Source organism: Epargyreus clarus, unplaced genomic scaffold (assembly GCF_041222505.1).
Source record: "Epargyreus clarus isolate Ecla_fem2 unplaced genomic scaffold, WU_Ecla_fem_2.2 ptg000024l, whole genome shotgun sequence".
NCBI classification, from domain to species: domain Eukaryota; kingdom Metazoa; phylum Arthropoda; class Insecta; order Lepidoptera; family Hesperiidae; genus Epargyreus; species Epargyreus clarus.
In genome coordinates, this window is record NW_027332231.1 from 10210667 (window position 1) to 10226230 (window position 15564).

General features: G+C 36.4%; 1 protein-coding gene across 1 annotated transcript in view; it reads left to right on the forward strand.

Annotated features, from left to right (window-relative positions):
• Ptp36E (protein tyrosine phosphatase 36E) overlaps positions 1-15564 on the forward strand; it is a 235923-nt gene that overhangs the window by 138073 nt on the left and 82286 nt on the right. The window lies entirely within an intron of this gene.

Sequence of the window (15564 nt, forward strand, 5' to 3'; positions counted from 1 at the left end):
AGCCCTCCATACAAATTCGAGCGGGTAAAACGGGGAAAGGTGTGCTATAGCGAATTGTGAAAATCGTGTCGATGACGGCCCGTCACGTTTCGCGCTACCCCGACGTCCTTTGTTGCCTTGATTTTGTAACTGAACGATAGGTCCATTGTTATATTTATTTTTTCAACACGTCCTTCATAGGATTTTCAAATAAACCTTTATTTGTTAGGCTTGATGGCAATCTTGAATAACCTTACGGCATGTACTGTTATGAAGGTTTTTAAAAAAGTGAAACTTTGTAATAAGCAACTTATTGTAGTATAAACGTTACATAGCATCCCATAAAATAACATTGCATTTGAAGGTAGTAGAACCCTTTGTATTTTAACACCGGAGGCAACACCACCACACCAATTTCTGCCTAATAACAGCAATGTTAACCGCTGCTGTAATCCACTTTAGAAAGTGCGATAAGGGAGATGTTTTTATCCGAGCCGATCCAACTTAGTAATCGGTAACTATCGGTAGTAATCTTATCTTATCTGAGTTGATTACAGATGTCCATGGGCGGCAATAGCCACTAACCAACGTACGGCCTGCATGCTACTTAAATATCGTAAAAAAAGACATAAAAGGACAAGCAAAGCCTTAACAGCATTTCGAATAAAAAAAAATGCGTCGTATGGTCGATAAAGTTATATAAATCTCATTAATAAACTGTATTCACGTACTCGTATATAACAGTACAATTTATTTCTTGCAAATTAATAAAAAAATACATGACACATAAATTACAATACGTACTCTTGTTATAAGCAATTATAATGTCCAGGATTTTATTGTATAATTGAATTAATAATGTTAAAATCTGGAACGATTAAAATAAATATAAAGAGGAATTCAGTAAATAAATGGGTATTACAAATAATTGAGGGTGGTAAGTTATGCAAAATGAGTACAAAAGGAGCTTAATGATACGAATATCGGCTTTCACGCTATTGGTTCGAGGTGTGACTTTCAGAATAAATCGACCGATTTTTATAAACGTATACGATTTTTATATATAATATATTTATGTTATCACTTTTCCTAGGTATTTTTTGGAAAGGGGAAAACCTTTTAAAGGCGCCCAGTGCAGTAGGGACCGAGATTGAGTGATGTGGGAATTTAACTGCACTAAAACCCTCCCTCAGTACTATGTAGAGGTCTCCAGGATTTCCACCTCGAGTTAAAAAGGGGGAAACCTTAAAAAGGCGTCCAGTGCAGTGGAAGCGACACTGAGTTATGTGGGTACTTAACCATACTAAAACCCTCCCTCAGTACTATGTCTCCAGGATATCCACCGAAATACAATCTCAGTACCCTAAGCACAGTGCCCTTGATAATCTCACCTCAAGAAGTTCATTTTACGCTCATCCCACACCTTCGGGTTTTTCACAATGGTATGTAACCAGCGGCCACACATAACGTCGTCCTTCCGAGGGACACTGCCTGAGCGGTTTGAGCACCCAAACAACGGCCCGTCATCGTGGAACTCCCTCTTTAATCATTTCTTAAGACAGACAGGTGATACCGTAGCTCATTCCTAATCCCCAAGACAGAAATATACCACGTGCACCAGGTGAATGTTAGAATCTTACAACCAATGCATAGAAACGCCTCAATTTGTAATTTTTTACCAAAAATATCGATTCCGAACTTTGGCTGGCAAAGTTTTGTCAAACGTTAACACGCAAGGCTACAAACAAGATTATTAGTCTGCAAATTGCAGTCAACTGCAGTACCTTCAAACATCCAAATTGAATAGACGATTCTAACTTCTAATATAATTTTGATTACGTCACAAACAAGATGATAAGCTTGCAGATTGCAACTGCACTACTTAACACCAATTGTAGAGACATTTCTAAGTTGTGAGATAATTTGATTCGCCTTATCATCACATTTGAAGAATGGCTTCGTTAGATATGTTCTTCTTTTATACGTTCGCGTGTGCTGCATTTCTATTCATTTATTTTCCTTCCCAAGGTTCCTGAAACGAAAAATCCGTGTACATTTCACAATATACAACTATTCACTTGAAAAATAACAAGCTTTAGAATTTATTTTAAGTAAAAACACGTACACACCAATGGATAGTCAGCCGCTGACTGTCAGCGCGCGTTACGATGTTTCCATTGATAATATTCTATTGATATTCAACTTATGTTCACACCAAACCGACAATCCAATAGTCTATATAGTACATGCTACACGTAGTATTAGATTGTACATTAAAAAGGGAGCTGACAGTCAGTCCGCTAACAGTTTGCTGCTGACTGTGCCCGCTACTTTGAAAATTATTAACCTCATGTTTTGCTATCAGTCATTACTTTTGATTTGATTATAGTCAGATTTGATTATTTTGACTAGTAATGTCCTTTTTCTGTATGAGGGATGAGGGATAATAATTTAAGAAATGAAACTAAATATTTAAATAGAATAACTGATTATGTAACCATTGTATTATTTTCACCAAAACCGTATCTATTATAATAGGCCGTGGTACTATAAGAAAGTCATTGATACCATTAATCATTAGGTGACTTGATTGATGTTTGATTTATAGCTTGATTAAGGTGAGGTGACCTCGATTGGCTAGCCGTCACCTGTGAGTTATTTGTCTGCGAAAATGTCATTAGTGGCGACGTCGCAAGATTTGTCTGTGAGGGATCAGGTAGACTAGTTACTTTTGGCTTCGGCTTTGCTTTTGATGTGAAACATCTATAGCCGCACGTAAAACCGATTTCTGTCGTGGCGACGCATGCCGCCACGCTATACGATGGTATATATATACAGTCTATATGCAGTAGTGTGTACGATGTGGCGACGCGTCGCCATGCGACGCCATTTATTGCCATTTTATTTTATCATTATGACATATTTAGTTCCTATCACAATATGTTCTTTTCTGCATATTACTTTTAAAAAATAATGTCGATGTTTCACATCTGCCAGGCGTCCCGTGACGGCTCACATTTTTTTTTTTGATGATTGATTTGACAATACTGCATTACGTTTTGGCGATTGTATCGATGCTGCAACACGTCTTCGCCATTGCATCGATGCTGCATCACGTTTTGGCGATTGTATCGATGCTGCATCACGTTTGATTGCATCGATGCTGCATCACTTTTTCGCGGTTGCATCGATCCTGCATCACGTTTTGCTGTTTGCATTGATGCTGCATCACGTTTTGCGTTCAGTTGCTGCTTCCAACATCCAAAAGTAGCTGCAACGATCGGCGATCAAACTTTTTCAAGATCTAACGTTTCATGGCTATATCAAACTTCAGAGCAGTAGCTGAATCGTAGATAGTCAATGCTAAAAGTAGCATGTTTGTTGTGGCCTTTATAGACAAAAATAAACCTTGGAGAAAGAACTTTTTGTCTGTATTTGATGACTAAATTCAAGTATGTTTAGTCTTGATTAGTATCTTTAGACTTAGCCATGAATTCTTAGACTTTACGGTTGGTTGTTGTTTGTACCCTATCAAAAGTAAGGGAAAATATACTATGACTGCATTAACACATACTCGTATAATACCAAGTGCTTTATCATTTTACGCAAATTTATGCGATATAAAGCCTAGATTCAGCGTGTTATAGTATAATCCACACATTAATCTCCGGCGAATCCTGATACCAGATGTGACAAAGGTTTTGTATTGTATGAAATCTATTTGGTTTTGTATTTGATTTATATGTAGTTTTTCTGCCCAATAGCAACTGTTCAGCGCTACTGTGTTCCGGATTGAAGGAGATATACTGATACTTATCGGAGGCATTTCAACTTAGTTCTCTAGGGTAGTAACACATGGGGGAGTGCTTGTGTTATCTGGGATTGATTAAAGATATCTATATAATGCAGTAGCCACTTACCATCAGATGGGCTGATTGCTAGTTCACTATTTACCTTATATATAAAATCTGGTGTCACAATGTTATATACCGTACTCCTCTGAAACAGCTTTGCCGATTTTTACCAAATTTTATTTGCATATTCAGTAGGTCTGAAAATCGGCTACTATGTATTCCTATGTACCCCTAGGTGATAAGGGATGTTCACCCTTAATTTTTTTTTAATTGGCAACACAACGTTTGCCGGGTCAGCTATTATATGATAAAAAAAGTACCTATCTACCTACCATCATAAGTTATATGCTCAAAAATATCAATGATTTATTATAAGATTCGTTTTCTAATTTAACTTATTAACTTTTAATCAGTTGATTGACCGATTAAATTAAATCTCTCAGAAAGAAGTATTTATAATATATTATTCAACAAAGCTTAAGCCGTCTAGACTTTGAAAAAATGTATTCAAGTTAATCGACAAGAGATTTACTTTTTTTTTAAGTAACCTTTTATGATGAACAGTATAACAAAATAGATTCTTCAGTTATTTGGAGTAGTTATTAGATTTAAATAAAGTTAAGATATATTATTAATACTTCACATAGAAAATATATATACTCGTGTGTATGTATGTATTCTATTAAAGACGATTTCTACATTCATAGTCCCACACATGGATACACTGTATTGCGGGTACAAACACCCAGACTCAGTACAGAAATCTAAATTAATCATTCAGTAGTGTCTGACCGGGCATCGAACCCGGAACCCAGGACGTCAGATCCTTATGATGACCACTCCGCCATGAGGGTCGTCAATTCGTGAACATCGTCTCTATTTCTCAGAAATTAATTTGATATTGTCATACATTTCCACATATTTGAATATTTGAATAGGGCAACATATAGGTTTGTAAGCGACACGAACCGTTCTGATAGGAGAAGATAGGAATATGCATATGAGCTTTCCTAGTCGTAGATTTGCAAATAGATTAAATCAGCTATATGTACATACATCTCTGGCAGATCGTATTATTAGTTTATATTGTTTGAAAATACACATGGAATCGTGTTATCGAATCATCGAAATCATGTTAAGAGCTGACTATTAAATATACAAACAGACAAAAAAGAAATCCAATCCTATTTTTAACCGACTTCAAAAAAGGAGGAGGTTACTCAATTAAAAAAAAAACATATATACGGTATATATGTTTTTTTTATGTTTGTTCGGCGATTTTTTTACGATGTCAACTTCAGGAATATGTACTAAACCAACATTTATTTCAATTATTTTTTACTTTGTAGTGACATAGAAGTCGGTTTTAATTTTTCTGTTAATTTTTGTTACTGCAGATGTTGTCCTCATATTTTGAATTTTTCTTTGAAATTTTATGTTTAAAATTACCATACATTTTCTAAAGTAACTAAAAATTATTATTTTCTACCAGTCTCTTTGTAACAAAAATTTGGCCATCTACTATATACTACATACCTTTATACTGTCGTAGAATATATTATGATAATAATATATTACGCAGCCAAATTTTTTTATGCCAGGAAATTTGTTAATGTGTTTAAAGATATAGTTCAGCTTATAAAATATAAACATTATTTATTTATTTAATTATTACAAAATCCACAGCTCTTAAAAACATACAAATACATTTCTTAATTAAATAGTATTTCTTACAGCCAATTACGGATTTACAATATTTTAAAGAACTCATAACAGCACGAATAAGGGTTTTATAAAGAAGTATTCATATATATAAATACAGGTAAATACTATAAATATATAATTAATTTCAAAGATAAATACACCCAAAACGGCGAAAAAAAATTATTTCAGAAATCTAATATTATCTGGGGTTGATTATTATCCATGGGTAGTATAAGCCTTCCATCAAGGGGATTGCATGCTCGTTGTTCGGGTTCTTTGTCAGGTTGCTACCTCAGTATTACAAAAAATGCTCTAAACATACCTATAGTTTTAGTTTTTTTCAGTACAAGCAAAATATACTCAAAAGTACTCATGAACTACTGTATAAATAAAATTGTCCATAAAAGTTGCCCGAATCTCCCATGTAGCTGATGTTTCCCATTCCCTCCGTAGAACATTCTCACTTGTTACTGCATTCGGAATTTACGACGTAATCTCATAACCCTCTCAACACCCACGAATTCCGAGAAATGGTTTCACGGGATATTCGTTACATTTCCAGAAAAATACTGTATATTCCGCTAAAATTACATGGAGAAGGACACCTGAGTTTGTACTTAGCGATTCGTAAAGGTACGTTACGGGCACGAAAAGACTTTGAAATTAAGTGAAAAAATACTTAGTACGACTCATATGTGTTATACAAGGTGTTTGAAGGTATTTTAAGGTGGTAGTACCATTTGTGGTTCCATTCCGGCTGCTCCACCACCACACCTATTCCTGCCTAACAACAGCAGTGTTAAGCGCTACTGTGTTATGGTTTGAAGGGTGCAGTAAGGGGACATACTTTTTTTAGGCGTTCCAGCTTAGTCCACAGGGGTAACGCTGCATCTGTGGCCGACCTCAGGTAGTAATATCTAATCCTATCTAGGGTTGATTACAGATGTCTATGGGCGGCAGTAGCCACTTACCATCTGGTGGACTGCATGCTCGTCTGCTACTCTTATAAAAAAAACTTTACGACGTAATCTTATAACCCTTTCAACACCCACGAATTCCGAGAAATGGTTGCACGGGATATTCGTTACATTTCCAGAAACATACTGTATATTCTGTTAAAATTACATGGAGAAGGACACCTGAGTTTGCACTTAGCGATTCGTAAAGGTAAATGTATGTTACGACGTGACAGGACTTCGAAATGTCTGCGAAAAAGTATGGCTTTATAGCACGACGTTACTCATAGCATACATTAATGTTTGGTAGTGTTAGAAAGATAATGGAACTAGTACCATTTGACTGCGTACCATCGCACACTTTTGCTAGCATAAAGTTCTTGAATTTTAGTGGGTGAATGTGTATGGCTGCAGATGAGGCAACCATTTTAGTTTTAATCAATAGAAACGCATCGGTAATTGACTTCATTTAGAGTCCCCGTTCTATATGAAGGTATTGACGTCTGGGGCGGCAATGACCATTGCCCTTAGATGGACTACAAGTTTGTCTGTTATCTCAATATTATAAAAAATAATATTGAAGATGCAGGTCGCCTGATATTGCTGCTAGATTAAGCTGGAGCGCCTCATGCTTCTATCTCTGAATTGAAACTTAAAATAACGCTGTTTGCCCCTAAACCGGGCTTAGAAGTATCCTTCTACATTAGGCACCAAGATTATACTACAGAAGAGATGACGTCACGTAGTGTCTAGCGCCTTAACACATCTACGTCACGTATTCTAGGACACTTCCCCTCCAGTGAATACGCGGCTTAACGATTTTCAACTGACAGACAGACAAATGTTCTCGGGAGACCTTTATGTTTCTGAGAAAAGAAAGCTTATACCTGAAAATTCGGAGAGATTTATTGAAGCTGGGAATAATAAAGGAACTGTCTCTAGTGCAGTTATGACTCGCTTGGTGCTAAGGAGGCACTGTTTCTTGCCGTACTTCAAGGACTTCTAATCAATTCCATATAGACGAACTGCAATTGATTATGGATGCAAAAGTGAATTTTAACTAAAAACAGAAACATAGCAGCTTCATCTATTTTAAAGGCAAAAAAGTATGGCGGTGTTTTTTTTAAGATTTAAGTAGTAGAACAGCATGCAGTCGACCTGATTGTAAAGTAGTCAATGCTTCTCGTATACATCTGTACCCTTACCATGAGTTTTTAAGTTTTGACAAATATGACTGTTTTGGTATTTGTTTACGTATTTGCCCATACAAATTCCAATCAGCGCCTCTAGCGGATTGTATCACAACTATAGTGTCAGTAACGTAACATTAAATGTCTAAATTGACAAAATGGCGCTTTATGTTTTGTTTCTCTTTTTTGCGAACATGTAAGGCAGACAAAAAGACTTGAGCTCTTACTTATTGTTTCGTTGACTCAGTCTACTGAAGCAAACGGAAGAGAATTTGGATTGAGTAAACGAAACATAAAATTGTGGGATGTTTTGAAAACTCATGGTAAAGGTACTCTACATAGCTACATAGCACAGTAATTCTAAATAAAGCCGATCACAGATGCGATTTATATTTATAACGTTCTGAAAGGTTTGTGAAGTCTAACTGAAATAAAAAAGGCCAGCGCAGTAAATATGTCTTTAAATAATTCTTAACTTATATTCGAACAATAATATTACAAAAACATTATTCGTCCATTATTAGAAAATGAAATCGTAATACAAACGAAATTTGTTAACGTTTATTTTATCACGAAAAGTATCACAACAATTAATACGACTTATTATTATTTATCATCAGACTGTACACAAAGAACTGTAAACAAAAGAGATAAAACTTTAATTGGGTCCTTTAATGAATAGCTTGGTAATAAAGAAATGTCAAGTTCTGTTATAATGGCAGAAATATGCCGATTACTTCGCGCTATATTTCATTTTCTCTTCAAAAGACGTCTCAGTGGCTGAAATTTTAAAATGTTTCGTCATTTCAACTCCTTTTAGGTTATTTGAGTATTACAACTGTCACTTTTTATAACGGTGAAGGAAAATTTATTATTACTAGCTGACCCGGCAAACGTTGTGTTGCCATATAATTAAAAAATATGTTAATGGTGAACAACCCTTATCACTTAAGGCTATGAAAAATAGATAGTAGCCGATTCTCAGAGCTACTAAATATGCATATAAAATTTGGTGAAAATAGGTAAAGCTGAGGAGAAGAAGCTTTCTGAGGAGTACGGTAACTAACATTGTGACACGAGAATGTTATATATAATATTTTTACTCATAGGGCCATACTAGTATTCCATGTATCTTATGTGTCATATATAAACAACTAAAAGCTAATGGACTGCAGTGAGCACTTAAGATTACTTTGGGTACCTGAAAGCTTTCCAGCCCTTGTAGCCTTGTAGCCCCAAAGTGGCAATGTATTTTTTTATGTTGAGTACCTTAGGTTGCACATAGGACTAACCTAGGATGAAACTGAAATCCTAATGTTAATTACAGATGTTCATCACCCCAGAAGCAATGCATCCGTGTCCTTTCTCAGGCATGATTCCAATACTACTCGTACCTGGGATGCATGGGCCGATGGCCACTTACCATCAGACTGTACGCTCGCTTGTTAATTCGTAATTATAATAAAACAATTATTGTTAAAACAAAAATAAGACTGCTGAAACAAATAGCCTGTGCTACTATCACAGTTTAAACAAGTTTAACAACACCTCATATGTCAAATTCATCAAGCCGTTTGGGCTGCAGAGCATGCCAAAGAATGAAACATACATACATATAAACATACATACGTACAAACAAACTCTCAAAGAGCTCGAACGACTGATAGCCAAGCAATAGCTGGAAACAATTTATAAACAGCTAATACCTTCCCCCGTACAGAAATACTTAACGGTAATCCCACGGGGAGCAACGAAGGCAGACGAGAGAGGCCGTTTTTAGTCGGTACAAGTCGCTACCAGGCCAAGCCCTACATACCGGGTCCAAAACATCTAGACCCTATAATACGTAATTGTATTTTCCCCTCAGAAAAAAAAATTGCAAACTCTCGGAAAACTACCCTTCGTCAGGTAAAAAAGTCTATTCGCAAAGACTGTGTAACATCAGGTGAACTACACTCGTTCAGCATTTCAATTTGATAAAACGCAATAAAACTACAGCTGTCTAGTCTGAAACACAATCGCGTGCAAGCACCGGGGTCACGTCAACGTGGTTTGGTACATGACGAATACGAAAAGACAGGGTACGTTTTATTGGGTTTAAAATTTATTAGTTACAAAGACCAAGTTACCAAATAAATTTAGAAAGCGTGCATTTTGGGGTCATGTCAGCAATATACATAGTTAAAGATTGTTAATTACGTAAGAATTCTGTACCATTACCAGTAGGACTACCATGAGTTTACAAAAGTATTACTCGCTAGCGACTGCATAAAATAAATGTATGAAAAATTGTACAGCGCCTCTGGTGGTTACTCGTAGAACTAAAATCCGTAGTGACGTAACTCGATACGTAAAAAACCTATCGAAATCAAATCACTAGCGAATGTCATTATGATCTATTGCCATACAAATTCGGTCCCATGAGTCATTAATTTGACAGACGTTGTCAAGAAATACCGTAACGATAGTAGTTATGTTATTCACTAGCAAAATGACAATAGTTTTCTATTTACCATTTCTATGGTGGCGTTTCTATGCCAACTCATGGTAATGCTACAGGAGGTTTTACGTTTCGACAAATATGACTGTTTGGTATTTGTTTACGTATTGGCCCATACGATTTCCTAGTTCTGACACAATCCGCCTTCGGGCGCTGATTGGGATTTGTATGGGCAAATACGTAAACGAATAGCAAAACAGTCATATTTGTCGAAACGTAAAAACTCATGGTAAGGGTACTTCTCTGGGTCTGAGTATTTATAATCTTCGTGTATGTGCTTGATTTTTTTGTAATATTAAATATCAATCAAGCATCTGAAATCAACCCCAGAAAAGATTACCCTACCCGAGGTCGGCCACAGATACGTTGCTACCCTTGATGACTAGTTTGGTATGCCTCGGATCTGTACAGCAGCTTTTAAGACTGGCGTTATTGAGCAGAAACATGTATGGCGGACGTGCCTCCATAAAGGGATCTACCACCTTAAAAACTTAGTACATTTGACACAGGAAGTAAGTTAGATTATGTTATGTAATATCTTAATTAAAGTCAGTTTTCTTATTCATAAAAGAATTCTAAACCACTTTATATCACTTTTACACTTGACTAACAAACGTAATAACCACTATAATACACTTTTCTGTAGAAACGTAACCTAGGCCTCGAGAAGCTGTATAGCTCATTGACGCCTCCGCTTGCCATTGAAAGGCATGAAAGGAAAAATTCGGAGACGGCGCTACGAGTCGTAGGCTACGAATCGTAGGCGTCCGTAGCAGCGCTACGAAATCTTATTCAAGTCGAGTTCATAATGAGACCTCTTGAATTATGCTACGAAATGAATACTTGTACCGTTTTGTTCATTTCTAAAGTTGTTTGGTACGTTGTGTTCATTTATATGTGAATTAATGTGATGTGAATGTGGATTTGCAAGCTTTCATTAAATTAGATATGTTAAACTTGGAATAGATATTATTTATTAAGTTAATCTTATAGAATTGTAACAGTATTTCGATTTTAACGAATAAATTGTTTCATTTTGCTTGGTGATTATAATAATAATGTTTAAAAACTTTGAAATAAACAAATCTCTATATTTACTTACACGTATATAAGCAAATAAATTAAGCAAAAAATTACTAATGTTCGAGCACAAACTCACTGTCATGCACAAAGGCACACTTACGCTCATAAAAAGACAAGCATCATTTCAAAAATTGAAAAGAAATGAACTCTATTGTAACTTAGATAACCTAACCTAACTAGAACATTTATGTCAGAAAACACGTCAGCACAGGAGTAAACTCTACGTCATTACATAGTACAAAGTGCGGTATCATTAGCAAACGTCCGGCGTACATTGTTGACGTGTCGTGCTATTGACTGGTAGGGCAGGCGAATGGCGAATTCCAGTTAAATCGATTCTATCAACGTCAATCTATACTAGGCTTTAGTAAATAGAAATGTAACTTGTAATTTCAGTGAGTGAGTTTTAGGTTACGCATGAACGACCATTTTCTGAGCCACTCCTCTTAAAATAAGTAATATTAAGCTGTAGTTGCCCTAGATAGTCAATAACAGATTAGTGAACTTCACATACGTTTGAAAACGTTTTTAGGATCCCTTAGGCATTTAGATTCCCTCAAGATGTCTCCTTTTGCTATTAGAACAAGTGTTAGTTAATCTGTAATAAGTGTGTAATTTCGTGAATTGAACGCCTGAGTTGCCGTAAGTGCCTGAGATTCAAACATCTATCCTAAATTAAGAGGCCGAATTTAAACCATTAAACTTTCAGTGCCTGATAATTTAATTCGACTCACCTAAATTTATTATTTGGATGAGTTAACCAGTAGATACATGGATAGCCAAACTCTACCTCATTACATAGTACAAAGTGCAGCATCATTAGCAAACGTCCGGCGTACTTTGTTGACGTGTCCTGCTATTGTCCTATCTGGGGTTGATTACAGATGTCCATGGGCGGCAGTAGCCACTTACCATTAGGTGGACTGCATGCTCGTCTGCTACTCCTATATTATAAAAAAAAATCTGATGATTAGTTCGACTCACCTACATTTATTATTTAGATGAGTTAACCAGTAGGTATATGAATAGCCAAACTCTACGTCATTACATAGTACAAAGTGCGGCATCATTAGCAAAAGTCCGGCGTACATTGTTGACGTGTCGTGCTATTGACTGGTGGGAGCAGGCGAATTGCGAATTCCAGTTAAATCGATTCTATCAACGTCAATCTACGTTAGGCTTTAGTCGAAAGGTAAATTTGTAGTATACGGTTTCTACTTTGATTTAGGTTACGTTCCTCGTTTAAATAAACTATAAAGTAGCATACATTTTCCTTACAATAATTACTTTGTTAGCAACAGCAATACATATTGTGTGCAATGTGAACGTAGTACATGAGTAAAACCACAATACATTAGCAGTATGGTTGTGTGCGTGTTCGCACTATATTTATAATATAGAAGTAACAAAAAATATGTAGTCCATCTGATGGTATGTGGCACCTGCCATGGGCATCTGAAATCAATTCAAGATAAGATTCTATAAAGTCCTACTTGGGGTTGCCCCACAGACGCATTGCTGAGGACTAAGTTGGATCGACTCGGATAAGTATGTCTCCCTTACTTTGCCCGGCAAATCAAAAGAAGCAGCGCTTAGCACCAAAACCATACCTTACGTATTTCATTCCATTTTTATATATGTGGTTCGACTCCGGCGGCACCACCGCCACACCTATTTCTACCTAATAACAGCAGTGTTAGGCGCTGCTTGAAGGGTGTGGTCAGGGAGACAGACTTTTCCGAGGCGTTCCAGCTTAGTCCTCAGGGGTAGCAGCGCATCTGTGGCCGACCTCAGGTAGGAATATCTAATCCTATCTGGGGTTGATTACAGATGTCCATGGGCGGCAGTAGCCACTTACCATCAAGTGGACTGTAAGCTCGTCTGTTACGCCTGTATTAAAAAAAATAAAAAAAACTAAAGAAATATATGTAAAAACATTATACAGAACTGATTTAATGACTAACAGCGTAGTTCGTCACAAATTTAAAAAGGTCAGAAAATTTAAAAGCACTTTCACATTGTTCTTCTTTTCGTCAGCCTGCTACTGTCATACAGTAACGATCGTTGTAAACTGTGTTTTGTTTGTTCTCACATAAATTACGCGCACCTGCCTCGTGAAATAGTTTTATGTACCTCCCCACTATGTTCTAAAACAGACCGTGCTAAAGTTTGTGGTTTTAGTAGCAGCACTGGTAAATCTTTTTCTGCATAGTGACTGACATATTTAGCGCAGTTACATGTTTGAAAGAAGTTCTTTTACCCGAGTGGAGAGTAATGTTTTTCGACCGTATGTACTCGTATGTATGTATGGTTTGGCATGTTCTCCCCAATCGGCTTGACGGGTTTTAACATATGTTGAATTATGTTATTATTATTATGTTTCCGGATATTGAATTCGACTAAATTGTGGAAGTGACATACATAACTTTAAAGTTATTTATTTTAAGCAGTTGGTTTATTTATAATACTGTTGAGATATAAAAACATTTTGAAAATGATATCACCGTATGTGTCGTAAAAGAGATACAGATACAGAGGCGTTCCAACTTAGTCGTAAAGGATTGCATCGCATATGTGACCGGCTGGCCTTTTTTTCCTGGAGTTGAAAAAAGATGGCCTTGTTCAACAGTCACCACTTACCATCAGAAAACCGCATACTCGTTTCGTTCTTTAATAATATAAGAAAAAATGAATTGTTTTAAAAAGTTTCAGAGTTTCATCTACTCTATCCGTTTCAAATATTAGCACTTGTAAATTATTTTTTCGCGTCAGCCCAGTATAGTCGGCGCCGTAGCGATCGCACGTAAACAATGTATTGTTTGTGTGCCCTCTCATAAATTACGACGCTTGAATAATAGTTTTATTTATGCCCCTCTGCTTCGAAACGTTCACAATAACTATGTTGCTAAAGTGATGGCGTAGCTTGTAATTTAGGCTGAGGATCCATAGTTCGTTTCCCAGGCACGCTTTTCGGTTTTTTGGAAAAGTTATTTGCTTATTAGAAATTGACTATAACGTACTTTTGCCTAAGGAAAGTTTTTACGTAAAGTAAAAGAGTTCTTTAAAGAAAAAGTTTTTAAGAGCCTTTGTAGTCTACCAATCTCCCCATGGTCAACCTAATGGAGCTTAAGTACATCTACTCGTACTACAAGGATTAGAAGGAGAGCGGTACCCAGCAGTGGGGTATTAGTGGGTTGACAACGATATCATATGTTATTTCTTTGTGCATTATCAACAACATCTTCGTCATCATCATTGTCATCTCAAAATGAAAAGGATTTTAGATCAACTTGCACATTGATCAAGTACCTATAAAGAGACATTTCTTTATTTGCCTAGGCAGATTGCCTTAAACATGCATAAATGTACAAATCACACACATCTATTTGTAATTCACGAAACATATATCGTGAGTACCCGTTACATAATAAAATGTCTCAATTCCGCGATAATTTTAGTCCAAAATCATACACGAAATATATTTTTTGTAACCTAATACTATTCCAAAACATAAAAACCTATTCGTGTTTCCTTTTTCCATCACACCACTCGTCGAAGGTAGAAGTTCCCACGTGAATTGGTCGATTGGCGATCCTCCACGATTCGATTTGCACGTGCTTTTTTGCCACGTACGAGCAATATGCCGAGTTAACTTCCCCGAAGTATTCCCGGAACGCTTTTACAGGCACTTCAAAAAGGTGCAAAAGGAGCTCTCTTTCAAAACTGCTGATGCACGAGACTCTGTGTTGCAAATGTCTACGATGGTGACTACTTCCGATCAGTTACCTTATTCCCCGTAATACTTTGTTTAATTTTGATGTGAAACATCTATAGCCGCACGTAAAACCGATTTCTGGCGTGGCGACGCATACAGTGGCGACGTATATATATACAGTCTATATGCAGTAGTGTGTACGGTGTGGCCACGCGCCATGCGCAATCGACTGTGCGAATTAAGTAGTCACGATTTGAAATAAATTCGTAATTTTTTGTATTTAATGAAAATAAATGTTTATTCAATAAATAGTCATCGTTATCTGGAAAAAAATCGTAATATTTTATTTTATCATTATGACATATTTAGTTCCTATCACAATATGTTCTTTTCTGCATATTACTTTTACAAAATAATGTCGATGTTTCACATCTGCCAGGCGTCCCGTGACGGCTCACAATTTTTTTTGTATTAGATTGAAGTAGCAATGGAGCAAGTTCATATGGTGGTAAATGGCCACTGCCGCCCATAAACATATATGTTAGTAGGTCCTCATAAGTCATCCGGTATCCGCACACATATT